Source organism: Pelodiscus sinensis, chromosome 17 (genome assembly GCF_049634645.1).
Source record: "Pelodiscus sinensis isolate JC-2024 chromosome 17, ASM4963464v1, whole genome shotgun sequence".
Taxonomy (NCBI): Eukaryota; Metazoa; Chordata; order Testudines; family Trionychidae; genus Pelodiscus; species Pelodiscus sinensis.
Genome location: NC_134727.1, coordinates 25,934,290 through 25,961,716, shown reverse-complemented (window position 1 = coordinate 25,961,716; position 27,427 = coordinate 25,934,290). Strand labels below are relative to the sequence as shown.

At 45.1% G+C, this 27,427-nt stretch overlaps 1 protein-coding gene across 4 annotated transcripts in view; it reads right to left on the bottom strand.

Annotated features, from left to right (window-relative positions):
- Positions 1-27,427, bottom strand: part of ACSL6 (acyl-CoA synthetase long chain family member 6) — a 124,713-nt gene that overhangs the window by 89,224 nt on the left and 8,062 nt on the right. The window contains exon 1 of one of the 4 annotated variants that reach the window (XM_075900364.1): positions 4,574-5,115. The exons of the other annotated variants lie outside the window; for them this stretch is intronic. The gene's annotated coding sequence lies outside the window, so the exon portion shown is untranslated. Of the gene's footprint in view, positions 1-4,573; positions 5,116-27,427 lie in introns of those variants that run through there. 4 annotated transcript variants of the gene reach the window in all.

The following is a 27,427-nucleotide window of genomic DNA, read 5'->3' as shown; positions in this document are numbered from 1 at the left end:
GAGCTCCTGCCCCCCAACTGCCACTCTGCTGATCTGAACACAGGGTTAAAAGTAGCAAGGCACTCCGGGCCCCCCTCCCGCTCCATGAACCAAGCTCCGGAGCGCCACGCAGCTGCTGCCTCACTGCTTCAGCATCAAAAGGACCAGGTCAACTGTGCAGCAGCCCCAGGCCCCTTAATTCCACCAGGCCTCTGTGCAATTGCCCCTCACCCCCATTGTCAGGCCTGTAGGTAGCTGATATAAATAGAGGAATCGTCACTTAGCACAGAGCAAAGCCAGTTGACACCAGCTGAGCATCTGGCTCATTAGGTTTTATAATTCAGTTATTCATTTAAAAATGCATGCAGAACAGACCCTCCTTTTTCTCTCCCTTTCCCCGAACACAATCAATAAAGCTATGTCTACACAGCAACATTATTTCAAAATAACAGTCAGCGTCTACATGCAGGCAGTTATTTCGACAACATCAAGCTGAAGGACTTCTTACTCCGACTCCTATAACCCTCATTGTGCGAGGACTAAGGGAAGTCAGAGGGAGAGTGCTCTATTTCAAAATAAGTGCTGTGCAGACAGCACCAAAACTTGAAATAAGCTATGCAATTGACCAAACCTGTCTGTGGCCAGCTCAGCTCCGCTTCCCACTGGGCTTTGCTGCATATTGTAGAGCCCCACCGTGAAGCCTCCTTTGGAGCAGGGTCAGCGGCTACTGCAGGCCCTTCTCCTGGGGAGCCAGCTTTGCTGCAACGCTGCAGAGCCCGCAGCGCACGTAACCATGTAACCGTAAGGATTTTTAGTGGTTACACTTTTAAATGATTTTTTTACATCCCTAGTTAAAGTAAAACTCATGTAATGACTCAGCCATTCGGCTAAATCCATTCCCTTAATTCCACTGTCCCCTCCAATACAGCAAACCTTCTGTAATTAGGCATCAAGTTGTAAACAATGCTCTCTGCCTTTCCTAAGGCTCCTGTATATGCTTCAGAAATAATTTAGTGAGAGGACCATGGTCATGTTTTAACTGGGTCGCAGCCATACTTGGCGTATGGGGATATCTGTGTTTTAACCAAATCTTTTGTTATATATGCAATGCCCATAGGGCTAAATTCACAATGAGTGTCTTAAATAAAGTCTAAGACTCTGCACCAAGACAAACCAGTAAAGATGCATAGATATCTTAAAGCTGCTGGCTCCATCAGTACAGTAAAGTGACAGGTTATAAGCGATAATATATGGAACAAAATAACTTTAGAGTGCTGTTTCCTTTTTACAGATAAGTGATGGCTGGGTGATTGGCAGCACTTTCTAGCATCAAACCCAGTCAAGATTGAGGAAGATGCATCCACACCAAACGTTAGTTTTGTTCACTGTACAGAAATTGGGTTAAATCTCTCAGTCCATGTCTACACTGTAGGGCAAAAGTCAAATTAAGATATGTAACTTCTGCTATGTCAATTGTGTAGCTGAAGTTGAAATAGCTTAATTCCACTTTTGGTGCTGTCTACACAGCAGGAAGTCGAAAGAAGAACACTCTTCCTTCAACTTTCCTAACTCCTCATGAAATGAGGTTTACAGGAGTCAGAGTAAGAAGTCTTCCATCTCCAAATTATTTCAAAATGATGGCTTGCTGTGTAGATGCGCATTTTATTTCGAAATAACATCAGTTATTCTGAAATAACGCTGCTGTGTAGACATAGCCTCAATGCTCTCAACTCATACCGACCTCAAAGTTAATCAAATGTGACCATTAGTAAATGCGAGACACCTTTAACTGATCTCAGATAGCTTTTCTATGCACAACAATTTCGTTATATTTTTAAAACATGTAGGTTTTTAAAAAAAAAAAAAATTTTGCATGCACAACCAATAATAGATGGTTATAGCAAATAGCTAGTCCTTAACGCAACAACTTTCTCACTGGAATAGAAAATAAGTGAGTAACCTGCTATCGTGTTCAGTTCATACAGAAGCTTTTCAGAGAGGTCCTGCATATCTAAGCAGCCATTTATTCAGCTCTGCCAAGATAGTCAGACTCGTTCAGACTTGATAGTATCCTCTATCACTTGAAATCTCAAAAAAAAAAAAAAATATATATATATATATATATATATATATATATAAAAATTAGCTGAGTTCTCAGAAAACATTTTCATAAGCACTATTTAGCTTTCCGCGTACGTTTTAAAACTTTCCAATTCATGCAATAAAAAGATGTTTACTCCCTGTGATCTCCAACAACAAAAAATAAACCCAGTATTTAGCAACATTTGCAGCTTGCTGTTCTCTTTTACATTGTACATAAGTTAGGCTCTATTATCCTCTTCTTACTGGCTGTCATTCCAAAACTTACTAGAGAAGTTTGAAGTTAAAAGAGATACCAGGTTTAGCATTAAAAAAAATCTTTTCATATGTCTTCATGGAAAGGTTGTCATATGGCATAATATTCATTGGATAATAGCCATTGGCTGTAGCAGATACACACTGTTCGAGGCCCAATGACATTAAGAGTAGGAACCAATCTTCCTTTGCTTTTCTGCATGAGGCTGCCATAGATCACTAGGAACATCTCCATTGTGATCACTGTTTATTGAATGACTCCTCATCATGTGAGAAATACTGATGAAACCCACTAAGAATAGAAACTGTAAGTGGTCAGAAAAACAAACTAGGTAATTTGATTGGAGCGCAATGCTGCAGACTATAGACAGTCCTATGGACATGTTTGCTGGTCTTTCCTACCTTGCAGACAAAAATATAGAGCTAAGTTTTCCTTTAGATGAGGCTTTGTATAAGACTGCCAAAGTTCTAAGCTTCTAATTTTACTAGTGATCTTTTGTCATTTTCACTAGAGATACAATGACTTACAAAGCCATGTATATAAATAGAGTGGAACAAGTAATAAATGAACTGCATCCTACATTTAGCATGGAGGATTATATCTTAGTGGGTACATTCAGTTCATTGCCAACTGGTTTATTTAATCAAACTAAGTATCCATATACAACCAGACTATATAGTGACAAGCATGAAACAAACAAGAATGTGTAATGTGTTTGTATGTGTGGGCATGCACATGCATTAGGTCTGTGCTGAATTTATGGCATTTAATTTGCAATCCAGTTCTAGCATTTGTTTGGAGGGGTAAGAAGGAAATCAAATCCTATAAGTCCACTAGGACATTCAAGTTCAGCATATTTAAATCTCCAAAGTGACAGGAGATATTCAAATCAAACACAAGAAAACTTTGGAATAGGATATCCAATGTACTTGTGGCCATCTTCCTCTGCTTGCAAATCTTTGGCCAACACAGACACAGCTGGGAGGGCAGTGAATCTTCCTCCCCACAGCTGCCTCTTGTGCTCCATCAGCACCCCCAGCAGTCCCTTCTCATCCTCCACAGATACCTCCAGTAACAAAAGAGGAGATCCTGAGATTTCTTGGGGGAAGAGAGAAGTCTATGAGTGTACACACACACACACACACAGACACCTGTTTTTGAAGTTAAGTGAAACTGATAAAATGCAATTTAAATAATTACCCATTCTCTGGAGAGCTGGCATCAACCCCATTCCCCCCCCCCCCCCCCCACACACACACACATACCAAATCCAACTCATTCTTAATGCCAAGTAAGAACTGTGATTAAAAACAGAATGCAAGATGCTACATGATTTTAAGTCCAAAACTTAAGACCCTTGCTTAATTTTTTTACATAGCCATTACCCAGGAAAAATTCCAACTAATTTTTAAGTACATTTTCCTAGAGGGCTAAATAAAATCAGAGAACCTCAGGACTTGATTCATAGAAAATAAAGTTGAGTCATCAAGGGCCAGCTTCCCTCTCAAAGTGACACACTTAGCGTTATGAACTTTGCACCGATCAAATACCCTGGGTAAGCAGAAGAAAATCCTATCTAGATCCAGAGGCTACTGTCATCTCAGCTTGACAAACACATCTTAGAAAAGCTGTTTCAGAAGACTTCTGCACAATATGCTTATAACTTTTAAATACCTAGTACAAATACCACTAACTCAAAAGCCTAGCAGGGCTGCTCTGTATAATTCAATCTCGCACTCTAGCAATAGTCTCACCCAGTTGACATAGAAGGATTTTAGAATCACAACTAGCCAAATCTGACAGGAAGAACAAATGTCTTAAGCTTAATAAAATGCTCATTGTTTTTGCAGCTGATCTTGACCATATTGACATAGTCAGCCACCTGTGGAGCTACTGCCTTCAGTAATTTGAGTCTTCATTGCAGCAAGTACTAGAGACCTCCCCTCTTTAAGATTGTTAAAAGACATCTGAAGAAACACAGTGAATACTTCATAAAGCATTTTGTGGCTAATATTTCATCTGTAAAAAACTATAAAGGTTAAAAAAGGGTTCTTCCCCCCTCAATTAAAATTAATAGAAATGCATTAGAAATTATTCCTTTTCACAGTAAGAAAAGGTCTTGTATACTTTATATACAAGCTGCCATTCAATATTCTGCAGCCCCTCTTCTTCTTCAACTTGCACTCTGCCTTTCCTCAAGCAAGATGCACCCAGTAAGTAGTGAAACGTATACTCTACCTTTCCTCAACCACTTTTAGAGAGCCTACTGCTTGTGAGAATTCACAGCTGGTAACTAGCTAAAGCTTTCCTCCTGTTTATAAGAGACCTACGGCCAATGCTCTGTTCTGCCCAGGGGCAGAAATTACAACACTTGAGTACTGAAGTAATCAACAGATTCTGCAACAGTCCTACCTTGGTACAAGTCCAATCAGATAAATAGTTGCAACAGACTCAGTGAACTGGTTAGGTTCTTAAAACATATATTTTGCCTTTGATCCAATTAGCTCATTGCTGAGAATAAATATGCCAAGAGCTTGGGTAGATATACTTGTTGAGGAACTGCTGCTAACTCTAGAACCTCCCATCCCTCCCCATCTGGAAACTGTCAAAAGTAGTTAAGCTTGGTTAATATCAGCTTAGTCTGCATTAGAGACGTCACTGCTACTCAGAAAGTAACCCGTGATGTACCAAGTACTTTAGTTTCTGAGGGCAGATTGCCTTATTTCATTTAGTTTTCAGTGGCCTATAACATGCTTAAATCTAGACAACACGCAACATTGATTACTAAATGATGCTGACACAAAGCTACGTGAAATAGACTTTAAAAGTGTTGTAACTCCTAGCCATATGAAATGAGGGCAAAAGTTTTTGGGGGTAAACTTGTAACAACAAATACAGAGTTGTTAATAGGGAGAAGGGAGGATCCTCCCTTGCTAAGTAATGGCCAGAAAATGAAGACAATCTTGAAGTTTTTGACAGTAAATCGGTGAAGTTTTTGTATACTGAAAACTTGTTATACTTGAAATAGAATAAACACAAACTAAAAACTTACTCAAAGACATCTCAATAAAGTGCTTCGAGAACCAACCTACCTATACACACTATTGCAAACACAGTTATGTTCAAAGAGCTGCAGGTAATCATCGTTTTAGCCAGCAAAACATTATTGAATTCTGGGGTGAACATACAAAACATGGTTGCAAACACTGCTGTAAGTTTGCACCAAATCTTGTACAAAGTGGGCTAACTGAGGTATCTGTCTAAAGCTTATAATTCACTATTCTGTTTATACTATTCAAATGCATGAATCATTTTTGTATTTGAAGTTATGAGAACAAGTTATGGCCTCGTATTTCACATGTTTGCTTCTGGGAGATATCAATAGGCTTGGCCAACCTATTGTTAAAGGGTTGCAAGTCAAGGGAATAGCAGTACTTCACTGACAATGCACCTCAGGTGAGGCCATCCACATCTGAGGAAATTTGCAGTGAACCTTCAGACCAGCATGCAGACAATTCTGCTACCTAAAAAGAACTGAGTAATGCGTAATCAGGTGACGTGCTCATGTAACAAACTCCATCTTGTGACATACTTTCACACAGCAAGAACAATGGAATTCCCTCCACATGGGCAAGGTTATATAAAGAGCCCTATAGGTTCCTCCATTTGTCTTCATTCCTGCTCATCACTTCTGAAGCATCTTTGCTATGAACTGAGCCCAAAAGGACCGATGACCCATCCTAACAAAGGATGTATTACAGCGGTGGTCCCTAACCTTTTGGAGCTGCCAGGTGCCCAGAGGCGGAGCCGCACATGCTCTGTGTGTCCGGGGGCGGTACCGCGCCCAGGGCAGGGGCTGCACATGCACTGGATGCCCGGGGCCCAGGGCTCAAAAATGGCTCAAGCCGGCCCTGGTCACTAGGCAGGTGCACATAAATGCCCTGGCAGGTGCCATGGCACCCGCGGGCACCACGTTGGGGACCACTGTATTACAGAGATTACATAAATAGCAGATTATGTCATCTCTGCTACAAGCCTGCACCATGAATTTTGCAACTGATGTATGGTATTCGATTCCTTTAACAATTTTGCTGTCAACCATTTCTTTCTTTTTGTAATAAACTTTTAGGCTATGTCTACCCTACGTGTTTTGTCGGAAGAGGCAATGCAAACGAAGTGCTGATTAGTGTTTTCTCACACTTCATTTGCATAATCTATTCCAATCCGTTTTTGCATAAGAGGCTTTTGCACAAAAACATGCAGTGTGGATGTGTCCGATTTGCGCAAAACTCCCTTTTTGTGCAAGATCCTTATACCTCTCACAGAAAAAAACCCTCTTGTGCAAAAACAGCTTGGAATAGACTGCAAATAAAGCATGAGAAAATGCTAATCAGCGCTTCATTTGCGTTGCCTCTTCTGACAGAACACATAGTGTAGACATAGCCTAACGGTTGAGATTTTAGATTCTAAAGGATTGGCACAGTATGCTCTTTTGGGTAAAATCTGAGATATAAATTGACCTAAGAATGTGGCTGGTTCTTTGGGATCGGATTTGTGCAGATTTGGTGAGAATGGTTTTCATAACCTCTCATCAGTGTAAGAAGTGGTACTGGTGGTAACTCAGAAAAGCTGGAGTGTCTGAGAGAATTGCTTGTATGATTTCTTGCTAGCCAGTGTGTTGAACAGAAGTGCTCTTTGGGACTGGTTTGGTGTGCTTTATTGTGGAGGCCCTACCCCTATCTTGGGCTGTAAGTAGCCCGATCTCTAAGCAATTCTCCCTGATTTGACCCTCTCAGCAGTGCCCCTAGATACATCCTATATTACACAAGGGTATGCTGGTCACCCATAAAATCTCTACAAACACTTTTGCAATTTAATAATATTATTTTTCTGAAGAATTCTACGGTACAATTATCTGTTTAGGGAGGTAGAGTGGTACAGACATAATGGCTACAAATCTACACAAAAATTTGAGTAAACCACCACTAATTTGGCTCAAATATGAAGACTGTGCAATCAAATATAAAATAATTGCATTGGCAACAGCATTGTAAGTGGAATACTTTATTTTCAAGGAACTTTGTGTCAGATCCTTTGCTGGCATATGTCACCATCACTGTAATGGCTTACATGGGGTCATGTCAATTTACATAAGCTCAGGATCTGGCTCCTTATTTCCAACTAGCTATAAAATGGCAGATGCTCTTAAAGCTTTAAAATATATTTATCAGGTGTCCCAAGGGTCAAACCCAAGATACTCCTACAGCAAAGGACACACGGTTGCTTTTTCTAATTGAAATGTCGGCTTGCGCAGAATCTTCACAATCAGAGAGACAGAGAAAGGCAGCATAAGGGTCATTTCATAACAGCAGTAGCTCAAAGGAGCGGTACAAATGTTCATTTTAAACTTTTGTCCATTTAAAAAGAAATTGACTTTCCAATAACACATGATTTCCATCTTTGCTAGCAGGGCTTATGGGTGTATATATTTATTTATTGAGGTACATGTTGAAGACAGCACTCTCATTTACTGTCTGGGCAGTTCACCTGCAATATGTAGCACTTGATATGGCCTAAACAGTACATGAAAGTGCTTTAGAATTTAGTATTATAAGTCCCATGCCACCTAGTGCCCTTTAAAAGGGTAGAAGTGCCTAGTGGTCAGTCCACTCCTTCACATGGCATGGCCCTTTAAGCATCAGGTCTGATTATATATCCAAGGATTTGGGAGAGAGGAAGTGAACCCAGCAGTAAATAGAATCCAGGAGGAAATCCCATTACTATTTCTCAGTGGGCCTGAGGCCAGGAGCCTTGCAGGGTGGGAGGGACTGGGTTTTCCTCTCCCCAACCAACTGATGATGAGCAGAGAGTAGGGGACTGGCATAAATGCTCCCTCATCCCTCACCTGGAAATGTAGATAACAGTAGCAGACAACTGCCAACCCTCTGAGCCTAGAGAAGAAATGAGGACAGCGGAGGGAGAAACTGGCTAAGGCCCTACAGCAGACTAAGCCAGATTCAGGAGGAGACCTAGGGATTCCTGCTCTGAAGAGAGGTATAGTAATTGCGTAAATGACCCAACTCAAGGACAAGGACTAGTGCTCCTTCCACAGGGAGAGAGAGTTCCTGAAAGGTAGTGCTGAGCATACTAGGAACAGGACTCTGACCAAGGAACAGGTCTCTATCATGCTGTCCACTACTTCTGAGAGTACTATCCAAAAACTGCATGGAACCTTTAACCCTTTGGTCTGCCAGAACAACTTGTGAGTGACAAAGGTCCACAGTTCATCTCTCAGGAGTTTGGGAATTTTATGAACGCAAATGGGATTCATCACCATATCACTCATCCACCAATGGATTAGCTGAAAGGTTTGTGCAGACTATGAAACCTTCTGAACCACAACAAATTCTGCTACATCAACAGCAAGGTCAAGTAAGGTCAAGTCATCAGGAGTGCATCCAGAGCAAAGGACCATTAGTCCTGAACAGCCAGTTTTGGCTTAGAATTATGCTTCTGGAGATAAATGGGTCCCTGCCACTGTCATTGCTCAAATAGGACCTGTTTCCTACATTGTCTGGACTGCAGACAATCTCACTTGGTAGCAACATGTAGATCAGCTGTTTCCAGGTTATTCCTGCCCCCAGGACACCTACCTGACCTCACCACTACTGGGGAGATACCAAGTCAAGAGTCACCTGTTGCTGACTCCTTCTCCAAAACTGCCTGCCTGTGACATACACAAACCCCCTCCCTGAGCAGGCAGATTTGACAGCCTCACCTCACCTGTTCATGCTTTGAGTCTAGAACCAATTATCAGGCCCACACCCATATTGTTAATTAATTAATATGGAGATATACCATCTCATAAAGCTCAAAGGAACCTGGAGAAGTTATTGAGAGTCTCATCTGCTGCTCTCACAGCAGAACCAAGTACCATCCCTGACAGATTTGCCCCAGATCCCTAAATGGTCCCTTCAAGGATTGAACTCATAACCCTAGAGTTAGCAGACTAGTGCTCAAACCATCGAGCTATCCCTCCCCTTCAGGTGTAAGAACACCAGACGTCCACCATAATCCACCTAGCGAGAGAAGGCCTCCTCAATGTCTGGGTCTTTAGTTAAGGTTAACCCATGGTTACAGGGCAAAATAATCCCCTGGGTTAGCTGGGAACTGAGGCAGTCTACACTCATTCCTTAGTTTAATATTTTATTAAAGGGATGGTCTTATTAAGCGGGAGGGTGAGGAGAGAGGAAAATGTTTTGTATTGGGTTGTAGTAGTGATAAATCTTGTTGTTGTTATAGTAACTGATTTAGGTCAGCTCAATTCCCGGTCCTCCAGCCAGGCTCCAGGCCTCTGGCTTCCAGCCGTGGGAAAAGCTCCATTTCTGGCCCCCTGGCTGGGCCCTAGCTCTGCTCCCTGCCCCCTGGCCAGGCTCTGGCTTCAGGCCACCAGCCCCTCCATTGTTGGACTCCCAGCCGCCCCTGCTCTTAGCCTCCAGGGGCTTTCGTCCAGCCACATCCGTGGTCCTACCAGACCAGAGAAGTTCAACATCTAACAGCAAATCCTCCTAGTATAGATGTAGCTTATACCAGCAAAAAGTGCATTTGCCAGAATAGCTTATATTTGTCACTTGAGCAAAATAAGCTATACTGGGAAAATCACTTTCATATTAGTATGCTGGAAACTACACAAGGACTTTTACTACTATAAGACTGTTGTGCCCACAAAAAACACTAACCAGCATCTGCTTTAGAACATAAGAATATAACATAAGAACGGCCGTACTGGGTTAGACCAAAGGTCCATCTAGCCCAGTAGTCTGTCTGCCAATACAGGGCAGCACCAGGTGTCCCAGAGAGGGTGGACCGAAGACAATGATCAAGCGATTTGTCTCCTGCCATCCTTCTCCAGCCTCTGACAAACAGAGGCCAGAGACACCATTTCTATCCCCTGGCTAATAGCCTTTTATGGACCTAACCTCCATGAAATTATCTAGCTTCTCTTTAAACTCTGTTATAGTCCTAGCCTTTACAGCCTCCTCTGGCAAGGAGTTCCACAGGTTGACTACACGCTGTGCGAAGAAGAACTTTCTTTTATTCGTTTTGAACCTACTACCCATTAACTTAATTTGGTATCCTCTAGTTCTTCTATTATGGAAACTAATAAATAACTTTTCTTTATTCGCCCTCTTCACACCATTCAGATTTTATATACCTCTATCATATCCCCCCCTCAGTCTCCTCTTTTCTAAACTGAAAACTCCCAGTCGCTTTAACCTCTCTTCATATGGGACCCATTCCAAACCCCTAAACGTTTTAGTAGCCCTTTTCTGAACCCTTTCCAAGGCCAAAATATCTTTTTTGAGGTGAGGAGACCACATCTGTACACAGTATTCAAGATGTGGGCGTACCATAGTTTTATACAGGGGCAGTAAGATATTCTGTGTCTTCTTTTCTATCCCTTTCTTAATAATTCCTAGCATTCTATTTGCCTTTTTGACCGCCGCTGCACACTATGTGGAAGTTTTCAGAGAACTATCCACGATAACTCCAAGATCTCTTTCCTGATTTGTCATAGACAAATTAGCCCCCATCATACTGTATGTATAGTTGGGTTTATTTTTCCCAATGTGCATTACTTTACACTTATCCACATTACATTTCATTTGCCATTTTGTTGCCCAATCAGTCAGTTTGGTGAGATCTTTTTGGAGTCCCTCACAGTCTGCTTGTGTCTTGACTATCCTAAACAGTTTGGTATCATCCACAAACTTTACCACCTCACTGCTTACCCCTTTCTCCAGATCATTTATGAATAAGTTAAACTTATGCTTCCTTAACCCGCCTTCTTCATCAAAATACAACACTGCCCAGACACAAAGCGTTTAAGCAAAACAGTTGTTCTTTTCCACATATTTGAAGGTACATACATGGCAAGAACCTATTTTTGGTGAATCAATGGTAGAAGAAATGCAACATGGTGCCAAGGAAGAAAATTGGGTTTGGGTTTCCTACTGTCAAGGCAGATGGATAATAACTGCATTGCAGAGATGACATAACCCGTAGGCAATTTGAATGGTGCCCATGTCACTCCCTGCCAAACAATTTGCTGAGTAGACTCCTACTTACAGTAGCATTAGAGGAAGCCAAATTCTTTTCTTGGATCAACGATCTAGGGAACAGCATTAGCCCCTCACTCCGTGTTACAGTAGCTGCAGACTTGCCAACATTCTAAATCCAGAAAGAATGTTACATACTGAGTTATGTATGGACACGCTCAGAGAGGGCAATTCTTTTGCAAGACTTCAAGGGATTTGAAAGCACTGTAAGTAACACACACAAAATAAAATGTTTCTCTTAGAGTACTTCGCTTCAGACCGTAAAGGGTGTTTCAAGTATCACTAATGGAAATGAACTATACCTCACAATTTCATGATCCCCATTTTACAGGATGTGCAACTGAGGTATGGAGAAAACAAAGGCCTGAATTTCAGAGGTGCTGCTAAGCACAAATCAGTGGGAGTTGCAGATGCTCAGGGCCTCAGACTCAAGCACTAGGGACCAGATTTTTCAAGATATCTCAGCATTGCAACACCTAAATGGTTTAGGAGCTTAAATCTCATTTTCAGTAGCGATCGTGGAACAAGGTGTATCGGTAATTCGGAATAGGAAGCCTAATCCAAACTACCTACTCCATGCCACGTACAGCCGCGGGCACGTAGTCCGAACTACCGGGGCTTTAAAAATGGCGGCGCCCGGCAAGATGCAAATGAAGCCCGGGATATTTAAATCCCGGGCTTCATTTGCAACTTCGGTTGCCTACATTAACCACCCTAGTTCGAACTAGGGTGGTAGTGTAGACATACCCATAGGCACTTAGGAGTCTAAATCCCATTGACTGCTCCTAAATACCTTAAAATTCCTGATCCTGACTTCTACTCTAATACAAATATGCTGCAAAAAACAAGTGGTCCTGTAGCACTTTAGGGACTAACAAAACATGTAACATGTAACATGTAAATGGTATCATGAGCTTTCATGGGCACAACCCATTTCTTCAGATGACCACCTATGCCCACAAAAGCTCATGATACCATTTACATGTTTTGTTAGTCTTTAAGGTGCTGCTAGACTAGTTGTTGTTTTTTAAGTTTTTCCTGTAACAGACTAACTCGGCTACCCCTCTGAAGTTTTTATATAGAATCATGAGCTTTTGGGCACAATCCACTTCTTCACCTGACTGACCACTCACAGTTGTTGTTTTTTTAATTTATAGACTATGCAGCTACCCCTCTGAGACAAATATGCTGAATACTTATTGAGACCTAAGCATGTTAAATGAACTAAGTAAGAATTTATATTAATACTATCTTCAACTACAAAGAACATAACCTCCACATTTTGTGCTGACTACGTCTCAATAAGAGCCTGATCCAAAGCTCACAGGTCAATGGAAAGCTCCAAATATCTTCACTGAGGTTTGCCTCAGGCTGTAATTCTCCAGACAGAAAACAGTTGTATGTCACTGCATCTAAATATTGTTTAAATGTCTCAAATCAGACGGAACTTTTTGACAGAAGTACATAAACATATCAACAGGGCTTCTCATATGCCCATCTATATTATGCCATACCAGCAAAAGTTTGCTTTGAAATTTAAATTGTCTCACTCACAGCAATGGGGAAGAACATGCAATCATACTACTTGTGCGATAGTCTTGTTCCAACATTGACACAATACTAGACTCAAGGGGACTGAGCTTAAGCTTGTCATTGTCAACAGGAAGACACCTAGGGCATGTCTACACTAGTTAGCTTGACACTCTGGAGATCAATCTTCTAGTGTTCGATTTAGCAGATATAATTTAGACCCATAAATAGAAAGCTGAGGGCAGCCCCATCCAGTACTCCTTGTTCTGTGAGATGTTAGGGAAGTCAATGGAAGCGTGTGCTCCCATTGGCCTCTTGCAGTGTGGACACCGCCACGGCTCAGCTTAAGATAAGCTGACTCTTGCTATGCATTTTGTGTAGCTGCAGTTGTGTACGCTGACCTTCCAGGTCTAGTATAGACCAGACCCTAGTGGCTTTCAGTGTGCACTGGATTGGGTCTTTAGTGGCTTTTCAGTGTTCCCCTATTTTACAATTCCATAATGATCTAAAACATCAGGATTAGCACTTTTAGGTTATTCAGATGATCTAGATCTACTTTCTACACAGTTTTTTATACTCTCTAAAGTGCTCTGTTTGCTCAGATCTCTTATTGGCAATATAAGTAAAAGTTTTCAACGTGTTAGAATTAGGAGCTAAGTGCTCAGACAGCTTATTCTTCAATCTCAATGGCTGAGAACTTTGCCTTTTCAATCGTCTTTGAGCAAATAAAGTGAATAGAGAATATGCAAATAGCATTTCCTAAATGAAACACAAGACTGAATTGTTGTTGGCAGGTCACAGTATCACACCACCCTCACCAGCCTGTCAAGTGAAAGGATTTTTCTTTAACATAATCATCATCAACCAGAAAGCTGGCTGGAAAGTCCAGTCGGAATAAGGCTGTTTTCAATACACAATAACAACAACAAAAAAACCTGTCAGGAAAACTAAAATTAGGACTCAAGCATTACAGTGCCGTGCAGTTGAAAGGTTATTTTCGTTCACTCAGACTGGATGTGAATAGTTTTGATTTTTTTTTTTAACTGCAAGACTATTTCAGGCCATTCTCAATCTACTGTCTTGTCAGGGCAAACTAGCAGGCCAATTACAAAACTCCAGCCATTTACTAAAGGGACAAAATGTGCCAAATAGCTGACAGGTTGCACCGCTGCTCTCTTCTTAAAGGAAAGGAAACCCAGTTCACAGGGAGAGCCCTTATAGAAAAATCAGAGAGAAAACCAACTGGTAAAAATTAAATAGGTTTTGTGATTCTTACTTTAAAACTCCCCCCAAAATATATAGAGAATGAGACCATTTGGACAGAATTTGTGAGCCAATCCGCAGAATTCAACAGTTCTAATCCAAGATGTACAATTCTAAAGGCTGATTTAGACATTCTACAAGGCATCGATAATTCTCAACTGAGTTTTGTAGGACCTTTTCCATAATAATAGTGAATTGCACCTAAAAATTATCCCATCAGTATGGCATGGAATCATGTTTTGTATAATAACAATTAGCTTCCAATTCTGAATATTTCAGATGTCTAAAATTTGGGATGGATGTTAGGTGTTTTTTTTTTCCTTTTCTAGTTAAAGATGGAATTTTTGAAGGTGTCAGTGATTAGCGCACAAATCCTACTGACTTTCAATGAGATTTTCACTCCAAAGAGCAGGTTCCACCATTAATTTCCAGCAAATTGATTATATCAGTCATTATTTTATTATTTTGGTGTAATTTAGTGGACACTTATTTCACATTCAGTTTAATTGAAATTGTTAAGCAATTGATTTATTCTATATGGGTATGTCTACACTACCCCGCTAGTTCGAACTAGTGGGGTAATGTATGCATACCGCACTTGCTAATGAAGCCCGGGATTTGAATTTCCCGGGCTTCATTAGCATAAGCGGGGAGCCGCCATTTTTAAATCCCCGCTGCTTCGAACCCCGTGTAGCGCGGCTACACGGGGCTCGAACTAGGTAGTTCGGACTCGGGTCCTATTCCGAACTACCATTACTCCTTGTGAAACGAGGTGTACCAGTAGTTCGGAATAGGCACCCTAGTCCGAACTACCTAGTTCGAGCCCCGTGTAGCCGCGCTACACGGGGTTCGAAGCAGCGGGGATTTAAAAATGGCGGCTCCCCGCTTATGCTAATGAAGCCCGGGAAATTCAAATCCCGGGCTTCATTAGCAAGTGCGGTATGCATACATTACCCTCCTAGTTCGAACTAGGAGGGTAGTGTAGACATACCCTATGATAATACAATACTTTTACTTTGAAACGAGTGTCCATACACAGACTTGTGCTGAAAAAGGGGGGATTTGAATTTCCCGGGCTTCATTTGCATAAGCGGGGAGCCGCCATTTTTAAATCCCCGCTGGTTCGAACCCCATGCAGCGCGGCTACACAGGGCTCGAACTAGGTAGTTCGGACTAGGCTTCCTATTCCGAACTACCGGTACACCTCGTGGAAATTCAAATCCCGGGCTTCATTTGCAAGTGCGGTATGCCTACATTACCCCGCTAGTTCGAACTAGGAGGGTAGTGTAGACATACCCGGGGTGAATTAAAATTGATCTAGTTTTTTCAGTACCAGTTTGTATCTACACCAGGGTGGACAATAAAATGGTGACAGTTCACCAGGGTTAGTCCCTGGTGAACTGCCACCACTATATTTACCTGCGCCTCCACAGGATGGATGTTTGCAGCTCCCATTGGCTGCAGATTACCATTCCCAGCCAATGGGAGCTGTGAAGCAGCAAGGACAAGGACACCACTTCCCACAGCTCCCATTGGCCAGGAACAGTGATGCATGGCCAATGGGAGCTGCAATCACCCGCACCTGTGGATGCAGAGATAAATACAGTGGTGGCAGCCTACCAGGGGCTAACCTGGGGGAACCGGATCCAGCACATGGCCCAATATTTGCCCACTCCTGATCTACACCCACCTATAGGTACTTCTGAAAAATCCTACCCCAAGAGGACAAACTAGGTCAATGAATAGTCTCAGTCAAAGTCTGCTGATGCAGTCTGCCTGGAGGACTTAAGGAAACCAGTCCTAACTAAGACTTAGTCTACATTAACAAGTTTTGTTGACTAAACTTCTATTGACACCCAAAAGTTGAATGAATAAAACTCAGACAATAGTGTTCACACTAGCCCCCTCTGTCAATAGATCATGTCCCCACTGGGGTCATCATCATAGACAATGTGAGCAATGCATTGTGGGTATGTTCCCACAGTACAGGGCAACACCTTCTGTTGCTAAGTGTTGTGGGAAGGTAGAGCAGATCACTGTGCATCTTGGGACCGTGCTAAATGTCCCATCATGCATTGCTTTGTGTCCTACCTGGCAGCTGGCTTTTGGCTTCTTTGTGTCATTTTTTTCAATAACTATTCTTTGCTGTGCACTCCGTCACCTGTAGTGAGAAGGGTTGGCCCCTACACTTCTCTCCAATGCCCTTCTAAGTGTCATGAGGACATTGCACATGGCAGTGCAGTAATGGTGACAGAGGAAGACTCTTAGGTGTCCAACATTCTGTCTGACACAGATAGCAGCAATTCAACAGTTCTTTTGGCATTTGCAGAGCAGCTGCATAGGGTAAATCATTGCTTTTGGACTAGGGAAAACACTGAATGGTGGAATAACATCATCATGCAAGTGTGGGATGAAGAGCAGTGGCTATAGGACTTTCAGATGCACAAAGACACCTTCCTGGCCAAGATCTGCGGTGTAAAGACGCCAGAATGAGAGTTGCCCTCTTAGCAAAGAAGCATGTGGCAATCGCTCTCTAGAATTTGGTGACTCCAAACTGCTCTTGGTCGGTTTCAAAGCAATTTGGAGCAGGGAAGTTGACTCCTAGGACTGCCTTAGTGCAAGCATGCCAGGCAATAAGTTGCATTCTGCTATGAAGGACCGTGACCCTGGGAAATGCGTATGAAGTAGTGGATGACTTTGCAGAGATGGGTCTCGCTAACTGTAGAGGGATGAGTGATGGTACAGTATTTGATTGTGATGCATAATTTTGTAGGGGATTTTAAGTAATTGCTGGCGGCATAGAACAAATGGCTTTTTGTTTTAGAAATCAAAATAAGCATGGCTCTGATACTGCCTACGTGCAGTCATTTGCCAGATTGGGCCTAAATAAACAAAAATGCAACAAACAATGACCTTGGATAATGATAAATGGGTGAAGAAATAAAATCCATATTTAGTGTAATTATAAATTTTCAAAGCAAACCAAGATGGTAACTAGTCTATCATTCAGGAGACTGCTCAGGTGTCAAGGATCTCAGATGGCACAAGTAAAAACTTAAATGAAATAGCATAGTACACTAAGGCTACATCTACACTGGCACCCTTTTCCCGAAATGCCTAAAACAGAACAGTTTTCCGTTATAAGTATTTCCGGAAAAAGCGCGTCTACATTGGCAGGATGCTTTTCCGGAAAAGCACTTTTTCCGGAAAAGCATCCTTGGCCAACGTAGACGCGCTTTTCCGCAAAAAAGCCCCGATCGTCATTTTCGTGATCGGGGCTTTTTTGCAGAAAAGACTACTGTGCTGTCTACACTGGCCCTTTTCCAGAACAGTTTTTCCGGAAAAAGTCTTTTGCCCGAATGGGAGCAGCATAGTTTTTCCGGAAAAACACTGACAATTTTACAGTAGATCGTCAGTGCTTTTCCGGAAATTCAAGGGGCCAGTGTAGACAGCTGGCAAGTTATTCCGGAAAAGCGGCTGCTTTTCCGGAATAAGTGGCCCAGTGTAGACACAGCCTAAAAGTATTATTCTATAGAGGACACTCTCTTACTATTCTAATTCATGCTATCGCCTTCTGACGCTTGCAATAGTATTGTGCTGTGGGGTAAAGTGCACTGAGAAGAGAGCTGCCATACCCAGGTCTACTTCAGAAATCTTACCTGTGATCAAAAGTTCTTTTCATTATTTCTAGTGTCTGTGGGAGCTGAGTGGTTACTTCTCTAGGGAAAAGGCCATTAGCTTTGCCAGAGATTCCACAAGGAACCCTTACCAATCACCATAGCAGAGCAGCCCTGAGATGACCATAAGTTGCAGTGAGAATGTATGTGGTCCTAATTTGCCTCCAGGATTGGTGTGGGAGGGAAATGCGGTGTATCACCACCTTGATCTCTCTCCCTTGGTCTATTACTAAGAATATTCTACCTGGACCCAAAGGTCTGGCCCCTAAAGTGAGGACAAGCTGATGATTACCGCTGGACCAGCAGTCCTATGGTGTGTCTACACAGCAGCATTATTTTGGAATAACGGCCTGTGACAGGGTGGCGCAAACCCGCATTAACTCACCCCCCCCCCCCAGGGGGCCAGGAAGATGCGGAGCGGCTTTCCCTGCTACAAGGGAAGCGGCAGTGGAGGCAGCAGGGACATGCCACCTGACTGGCGGCTTGGCTGGCGCTCCCCCGGACGCATTGGGCGAGGCTTTCCCCGCGTCGGGAGAGATGGCAGCAGCAGCGGATGCGCGCCACAAAGGCAGCATCAGAGCCGGTGCCCCCGTCGGGGTTTCAGCCCCTGCTGAAACCCCGACGCCCGCTAACATCAGCAAGGGGGAGGACGCTGGAAGGCGGGGGCAGCAGGAAAGGGGGAGGAGCCGCCTGCGGGACGCCAGCGCAGGTGTCCTGGAGGGGAGGGGCGGCAACCTCCACAAGATAAAGCCGACAAAGACATTGGGACCAGGGAGGCCAGGGAGAGCGCCAGATGAAGGAGCTCAGGGCCTCGAGGAAGCAGCGTGAGACGCACCCTGGTGAGCAGGGGTGGGGAAGCAGCCCAGGGCGGTGCAGACAGTTGCCCATGGGCTGCTGAATTGCGGCACGTAGCCCCCTCAGGCAGGCGAGGGGAGAGAGGATATTCTCCCCTGCCATAGGGCCCTGGGCTGGGGTCTGGAGAGAGGGAGGGCCCGGACCCCCCTCACCTCCCCGCTTGGGGGATTGTCGGGTCAACCAGAGAGAGCGACGGAACCTCTCTATCCAGCAGGATGGGAGGAAAGCCAGAGCAGAGAAAGGGGCTAGGGAACATGACCAGGGAGGTCCGTGTCAGAGCCCCGTGACACGGCCATTATTCTGAAATAACAATGCAAGCATCTACAAAGCAATTCCGTTATTTTAAAATAATTTCAACATAACAGACAAGTTATTCCTACTTCTGTAAACTTGATTCTATGAAGAATAACGCCTATTCCGAAATAGCTATTGTGAAAGAAGGCATGTGTAGACTCTCCACTACTGCTATTTTATATAGCCCTTCACCAGGGCCATTCTAAGTTATTCCTCCTGGGGCTCTAAATTGACATAGCACGTCTATGCTGCAGGGAAGCCTCAACATTAGTCTGAGGCAGGTTTCCATAATGTAGACATGCTATTTTGAAATGAGGGTACGTCTACACTACAGCGCTAGTTCGAACTAACTTAGTTCGAATTAGTTAATTCGAACTAAGCTAATTCAAACTAACGCGTCTAGAACTAAAAACTAGTTCGAATTAGCGTTTTGCTAATTCGAACTAGCAAGTCCACATTGAGTGGACTCTGAACAGGGCTTAAGGATGGCCGGAAGCAGTGCCGGCAGGGCATAAGAGGAGGACTTAGAGCATGGAGATGCTGTCTCAGGCTAGCCGAGGGCTGCGCTTAAAGGGTCCCGACCCCCACCCCGGACACACAGTTCTAAGGGGTGCCCCGCTTGCAAAGAAGTTCTGGCTTGGAGTGCCCAGAGTACCCACACTGGGCACATCACACCACTTGGCCATCAGCCCGGCTGCACTTGCTGCAGGCTGCCATCTGGGGAGAGGGGGCAATTGGGGGGCTGCAGGAGAGCTTCCACCCCCAGAAGCCCGCAGAGCCAGCCCAGTCCTCCCCATCGGGGGCTCGTACCCCATTCCTCCCTCACCTCCTTCCACTTACCCTTCCCTAGCCCCCCTTCTTATTGATGTACAAAATAAAGATAACGTTTTTTCCAACATTGACTCTGTCTTTATTGAACAAAACTGGGGGAGACTGGGAAAAGGAGGTGGGAGAGGGGAAGAGAAAGGCTGGGAGAGGGGAGGGCAACTAACATGATCAGGGGTTGGGAACAGGTCCCATATAAAGAGAGGCTACAGAGACTGGGACTGTTCAGCTTAGAAAAGAGGAGACGGAGGGGGGACAGGATAGAGGTCTCTAAAAGCAGGGGTTGGGTGGAGAGGGTGCATTCAGAAAAGTTCTTCCTGAGTTCCCATAAAGAAGGACTAGAGGACACCAAAGGAAAGGAATGGGTAGCAGGCTTGAAACTAGTAAGAGAAAGTTGTTGTTCTTCCCAAAGCAAATAGTTAACCTGCGGAACTCCTTGCTGCAGGAGGCTGTGAAGGCTACAACTGGAACAGAGTTTAAAGGGAAGTGAGATCAAGTCATGGAGGTTGGGTCCATGGAGTGCTATTAGCCAGGGGGTAGGAGTGGTGTCCCTGCCCAAAGTTTGTGGAAGGCTGGAGAGGGATGGCACGAGACAAATGGCTTGGTCACTGTCTTTGGTCCATCCCCTCCAGGGTCCCTAGGGTTGGCCGCTGTCGGCAGACAGGCTACTGGGCTAGATGGACCTTTGGTCTGACCCAGGACGGCCATTGTAAGCTCAGGGCTCAGGGTCGCGGGTCTCAGTGGACCCCCTTGATTTTCATGCACACCTGCTCCTGGGTGGCCAGGCTGGCAGCTCTCCTGCCCTAGCCGGCCGCTTTCCTGTGCCTAGTGCGGAGATCGTGGACAAGGTCCACGATGTCCGCACTAGCCCAAGAAGGTGCCCGCCTCTTGCGGTCCAGGGCAAGCTCCCGGGAGCCGCCAGCCTGGTCCCAGGAAGAGGGGGTGGGCTGGGGGGCATCGGGTGGGTGGCTCTGTGCTGTGCCAGGTGCAGGGTCTGCTAGCTGGGTGCTGGCAGGCTTGCACCTGGCACGGGCACCGTAGCCAGCCCGTGCCCCTTTAAGGGGTCCGGGGCCGGGAGGGGGGCATAGAGTTTCCCTGGTGTTGGCCAGAGTGGCCACCAGGGAAACCTGGGGAGGGCTAGCCTCCCACTAGTTCGAACTAAAGGGCTACACAGCCCTTAGTTCGAACTAGCTAGTTCGAACTAGGCGTTAGTCCTCGTAAAATGAGGTTTACCTAGTTCGAACTAAGCACTCCGTTAGTTCGAATTAAGTTCGAACTAACGGAGCGCTAGTGTAGCGCCTAGGAAAGTTAGTTCGAACTAACGTCCGTTAGTTCGAACTAACTTTGTAGTGTAGACATACCCTGAGCTATTTTGGAATAACTATTCCAGAATAGCTTATTCCGAAATAACTGTGCAGTGTAGACATAGCCCTAAAGACTGAACTCCTTGGTTTATAAAAGCACAGTCTTGTGCACAGTAACATCCAGACAATGTAGTACAAACCTGTTGTGAAGAGATCCTTCATATGGATGACACATTTATTCAGACTCTAGGACCATATCAGTCTTTTGGTCTCTCTGCTCAAACTGCCACCAAGAGCACCAAAGACTGTTGTGATAGTGGTTGTGATAGGTGCTTCACCACTAGGAACTGGACTAAGATTGTCACCTTATTTCTCATTGGCCACTGTACGCAGCTCTCAAATGGGAACCCAGAAGTCAAGAATTCTGTCTGCAATTATCAATCCTCTGAACTACTCAGTTCATCAGAGAACTGCTGCTTTTCCCCCTCTGCTTCTTCCACAAATAACTTGAGCCCATTGTGCCTCATAGGAGATAAAAAGCAGATTTCAGATAAGTCACTGAATAAAATTTTGTTCCCAGTAAAATCAACAGCAAAACTTCATGGATTTCTGTGGAGCAGAATTTCACCCAGTTATTTCATTTTATTACCATGTTACTTTTGAAATGTAGTATTTTTGGATGTGGACTCTGTGTGTCACAGTTCACACATGACATTTGTGAAATACGATGTCTTTTACACATGAACCAGATAGGTGAGCAAGTGGAAAACCTGAGAACCACAAGTTTCCTTGCAATGCTATCACATCCAGTATGAGAACCTTAAAATCACACCTCCCTGACTGGGGATTCCTCTTTCTGTGTGGTGAGTCTCCTAAAATAACAACAAGTGTTTTCAGAAATGATATTTCTATCCTATAGGTGAGGAGGAATGTTTAGATTGGCATGCAAAGGAAAACTGGCCTTATTTCCTTTTTCATTCTTTTTTATGTTGAAATAACAACAGTTAGTAATATAAAAGATTTTAAAATATTTTGTTCTTTTCTACTGTATATATTTCAGGGCTATCTGGTCATATTTTTAAAAGATATTTAGGCCACCTAATGGGATTTTCAAATACACCTAAATAACTAACTTCCATTGAGATGGATGAGTTTTAAATTCATAGGTGCTTTTGAATATCCCAGTGGGTCCTAAATACCTTTAAAAATATGGCCCACCATGTCTAATCTTCTATGTTTTTGTTGTATGACCTCCTGAGAGGGATGTTTCATACACATTTATTGTGAGCTAACCTCATAGTACCTGAGGGATGAGGTGCTGATTTTTTAACAAAGACATCATCAAATACTTTTTAAAGTGTCCACCTGGTGTAGCAGTTAAAAATATCTTAGTAAAAAACAGACCAAAATCCAGAGTCCCGAGGAGAGATTTTCAAAGGAATTGGGGGAGCTAGGTACCAAGCTCCAATTGAAAATCAAGTAAAAATCCCCCTTAAATATTAATTAAAAATTCCTACTTATCTCAATCTCTCAGCTATCCCATCCTGGGGAAATCAATATTTCACTAGCTCTACAAACAATGTTCAAGGCAGCAAGATCTTCATTTTGATGTTACAAAAAATAAGAGAAAACTTGAGGAAGGAAAGAAAACTTTCAGGCCTTGTTTCTACACCATGAACAAAAGCCTTTTTTTAAAGTGCTGCAGTAAAAGGCTCCATGATTATGTTTATAATGAAAGAAAAATTGTCAATAGTCAGTGCCCCCTCATCAATAAATGTCAAAAAAGACTATGGTAGTCAGATAGGATCAATCAAAGCATTTTCCCATATCACATACTTTTCTATAACAATGGTAAGTTCTTCAGGGTCTCCAGAAGAGCCTTTTTGGAAACTCATGCCGAATCAGCATGTCAGGAAATAAAGCCTCTACCAGTGTGCATGCCCAGCATGAACCACAGAGACTTTCAAGAAAGGAGCAGCTGGAGCTCATATCTCAGGTTGGGGTTTTTACAGTACTACACCCATGTTTTAAACCGACTGCTTTCTATGCATCTCTTACTTGCTTTGATGAGGAGCTCAAGTGCCAATTGTGCTCAATGGCATGAATGGCTTTGTGTTGTTTGTAAACATGCAATAAGCCTGCTGGTCACAGGGTCACGAGAGAAAAAACTGTTTACCAGAGCACCCCACACAACTCTCCCCTCCATTATAGGGGCCCTACCTAGAAGATCTTATTTGACCTGTTCCTTTTTTTTGTGCACAATCTCCGCAGCACCAGAAGGCACTGCAGAAACAGCAGCAGCAGACTGGAAACTTAATTCAAACTGCTTCAGCCTTATGACAGCTGGAATAGTACTGATGGAATAATCTATTGAGTTACTTATTTAGATCCCATCACCATAGTATCTGGGCACTGCAAAGCATTTAAAAATAAAAACGACACCACCCCATGTCCTCTCTTTCTCCTCTTTCCTTCCTCACTGGCAGGAGAGAGAGAGAGAACACACAAGTGAGCAGAGCATATTGAAGGAAGCTAAGTTCAAGAAGCAATTAGTAGACTGACTTGCAAATGTGATGGGATAGGGTCTGTAATGATTCTAGTCCTCCATGCGTGAGTTCCACAGCCTAGGTCAGGCCTCGGTAAAATATGGTCTGTGGGCTGGATCTGGCCTGCCAAGCCACCGGATCCGGTCTGAGGATGCTGTGGGGAGTCCCAGACAGGTTCCCAGCTTGCCTTGTCCCAAATCACACGCTGCTCAGAAACGTGGCCGCGGGACAGTTTTTCTTTAAAAACCTGAGTCCGGAGGGTAGGGGGGAAAGTTTTAGGAGCCGCTCCCGCCCCCAGTACAATCCCATTGGCTGGTTTCTGGTCAGAAACCTGCCAATGGGAGCTGCCTGTTTTAGTAACAGGCAGCCATGAAGTACAAGGGGATCCAAAGCACATGGCTGCTGCTTGTGTGGGGGCAAGGCAAGCAGCAGTGTTCCCTCTAAACTGCAGGCAGATTCACAGGTGATTAATCAGTCCCACCCAATCAGCTCCCTTCCAGGAGCCCTGAGCCTCTGACTGAGCAGGGCTGATTAATCGCCTGGGAAGCTGTACTGCTGCTCACCTTAGAAGGAACACCTTCTGGCAGGGAGGCTGATTCAGGAACAGCTGCTAGCTGGTAAATCTCCTGAATAGTGCCTGCCTCTGGCACCACAGTCCCTCCCTTCCCCAACCCTCTGCCCCACTCCTGTCCCCTACTCCACATACCCAAACCTCAGCCCCCCCTCCTGCACCCATATCCCCTCCCAGATCTGGCACCCCAATCCCGTGCCCCAGATCACAATCCCCTCCTGCCCTAGCTAACAACCCAAATCCCTGCACCTCTTCTGTACCCCAATTCCCTGACCTACATCACAATTCAACCCCCTGTACCTCAGTCCAGTGCCTTGGGTCACAACTGCCTCCTTCACCCAAACTCCCTCCTTTACCTCAAGCTCCCTTCTGCACCCAACCTCCATCCCAGACCCTCCACCTTCTCCCTCCATTAATATCATGGAAGAGTGCGGCCCTCGACCACTTTCCAAATTCTTGGAGTGGCCCCCCATCAACAACTATTGCCCACCCTGGCCTAAGTCCTGCGGGGTGACAGTTCTGCCTGCTGCATTCAAGTCTCCTATTCATCTAGTGTCACAGCCCCAGAACAACACAAGTGTCATGTGTCATCCTGGCTACAGAGCACAAGGTCACCTCAGGCTGGATCCCACAGAGAGCTTCAAATAACAGGACAGAAACCTTGACCTGGATTCTGTATGCAATGGGGAGCTAGGGTAGCAAGCAGAGTGGTAGGATGCTAAGTTTGCTCACCCTGTGCTGCTAAGCAGATGAGCTGCTGTATTTTTATCCAGTTGGGAAAGGCGCTGGAACAATTGTACAGTGCGGGTGCGGGCAGCCATTGTACCAAACTGTAAACCCTGGATATAATGGAAACCCCTTCTAGTCAGGGGATGCTGCAGCACCCTCCTTTCCTCTAGTTTCAGCATCTATGCTAGGTGGAACTTTGGCAGGGCTAGATGGCATCAATTTGGCCTTCTATGTGAGGGTATGTCTACACTACCACCCTAGTTCGAACTAGGGTGGTAATGTAGGCAACCGGAGTTGCAAATGAAGCCTGGGATTTGAATTTCCCGGGCTTCATTTGCATCTCGCCGGGCGCCGCCATTTTTAAATGTCCGCTAGTGTGGACTCCGTGCCGCGCGGCTACACCTGGCACGGACTAGGTAGTTCGGACTAGGCTTCCTATTCACGAGGAGTAATGGTAGTTCAGAATAGGAAGCCTAGCGCGGCACTGAGTCCGCACTAGCGGACATTTAAAAATGGCAGCGCCCGGCAAGATGCAAATGAAGCCGAGGAAATTCAAATCCCGGGCTTCATTTGCAACTCCGGTTGCCTACATTACCACCCTAGTTCGAACTAGGGTGGTAGTGCAGACATACCCTGAGTTAAAATAGGGCTGCCTGAGGCTGCTCTAACATAGGCCATTCTGGCAGCTGCAGATTGTCAGAAAACAGAGGTACTTTGGTGTGGCGGGGTAGCCCCGCCCCTCCCAGAAACTGCCGGGACGCCGCAATCGCGGGGGAGAAGCTCACCCCCCGACGCGGCTTGGAGAGCCGCCCGCTTTCCCCGAGAGGGAGGGCCGGCGCACCGGCCGGGTGACGAGCCGGGACTGGCGGACGCTGCCGCCAAGGGGCAGCGGGAGGAGGCGGGAGGAGGGACGTCACGGGGGGGCCGGCCTGGGGAGGGGCCGGAGGCCAACGAGGGCGGTGACGTCATCTGCCTGCGCCGGGCGGGCAGTTCAAATGGGCGCAGAAGGCCGGCAGACAGGGGGAACGCCGAGGGGGCGCATTCCCCCCCCAGGAGCCGGTGGACGGACGCGGGTACTGGAGGCCCTGGGCAGGACCAGAGTGGGAGCCCAGGTGAGACAATTGGACCTGGGGGAAGAAGTGGCCCAGGGCGGGGACGCGGACCCTGAGAGCAGGGGAGTTTAGGGGTCTCGACCCCCCCTGCTAGGTGGGGAGTCTTTCCCTGACCTTAGGGCCCTGGGTCGGGGTCCGGAGCGAGGGCGGGCCCGGACCCCCTTCCCCCAACCCCCTAACGGAACCGAGTGAAAGCGGTCACATCGAGGCGCTAACGACTTGGAAACTGAGGGGGCGGACGTGAGCCCCCCCCCGCACAAGGGGGGAACCCCTACATTTGGACACACCTTTCTCTGACAGCCACTCTCCTTACAGTAGGGCTGGGTGAATAGGGGGATATAGTGACCCGCCCTCCCCATCCCCAGGATGAGGGAATCTTCACATGGCCACTTGAGCTAGCTTTGTGTTGCCTTGCACCCAGTGACACACTCAGAGAAGCTGCAGCATGTGCCACAACAGGGCCAATTAATTGCAATAATCAAACCTATTGGTCTGCATGGCTTGGCCTGTGTCTGATAGGATGGGGGGGTAAACCTCTGGCCAGTCACAGGTGGATGGGGAAACTTTTCTGCTGCCAAGGCATTTGTGCATCTAAGGACTGACCTGAACATGGTGAGGACCGATGCCCTGGAGGAGGGCAAATTGACCCCTGCTATAAAGAAGGCAAATTCTTCAGAGTGTTTCCCTCTATCTACCAGCATCCCCCAAATCCTGCTTGGGTTCAGCTTTAACCAGCTGCAAGTCACCCGGTTTCAGCAAAGCATCGAGAAAAGGGAGAGATGATGCTGTTTGCGGCAGAACCTCTCTCAGTGCCCCAAACAGCTGCTCCATAGTATGAAGAATGGCTGAAGCTTGTGGTTCTGCAGGGTTTGAAGGTGGTGGATTAATAATCAATGATAATGTTTTCATTGTTGCACTGTTGTAGTTCTGTGTTTTCCTGGCATAAGCCCAAGTCAGCTTTGGCATTTCAGCAGTATTCAGTTAATTCAGTTTACCATCTGTCTGCTAATCCCTTCCCTTTTCCCCCCTTATTTGAATAGATTTATAATATCAATAGGAAAGGCAAAAGCATTCAAACAGACATCAGATCAGTTGAGAAATCGGCACATCCCATATGTGCCAGGAGAACACCTTGGATTGTTCAAAAAGTTTCTTCCTCAGACAGCCCTTCCATTCCCCAGACACCAGTGAATCCCCAAAATTAAAATGTGCAGAGTCTGTAGGGGCGCCTGGCCTTCACACTAAAATTCTCACAGTTTCTGGCTCA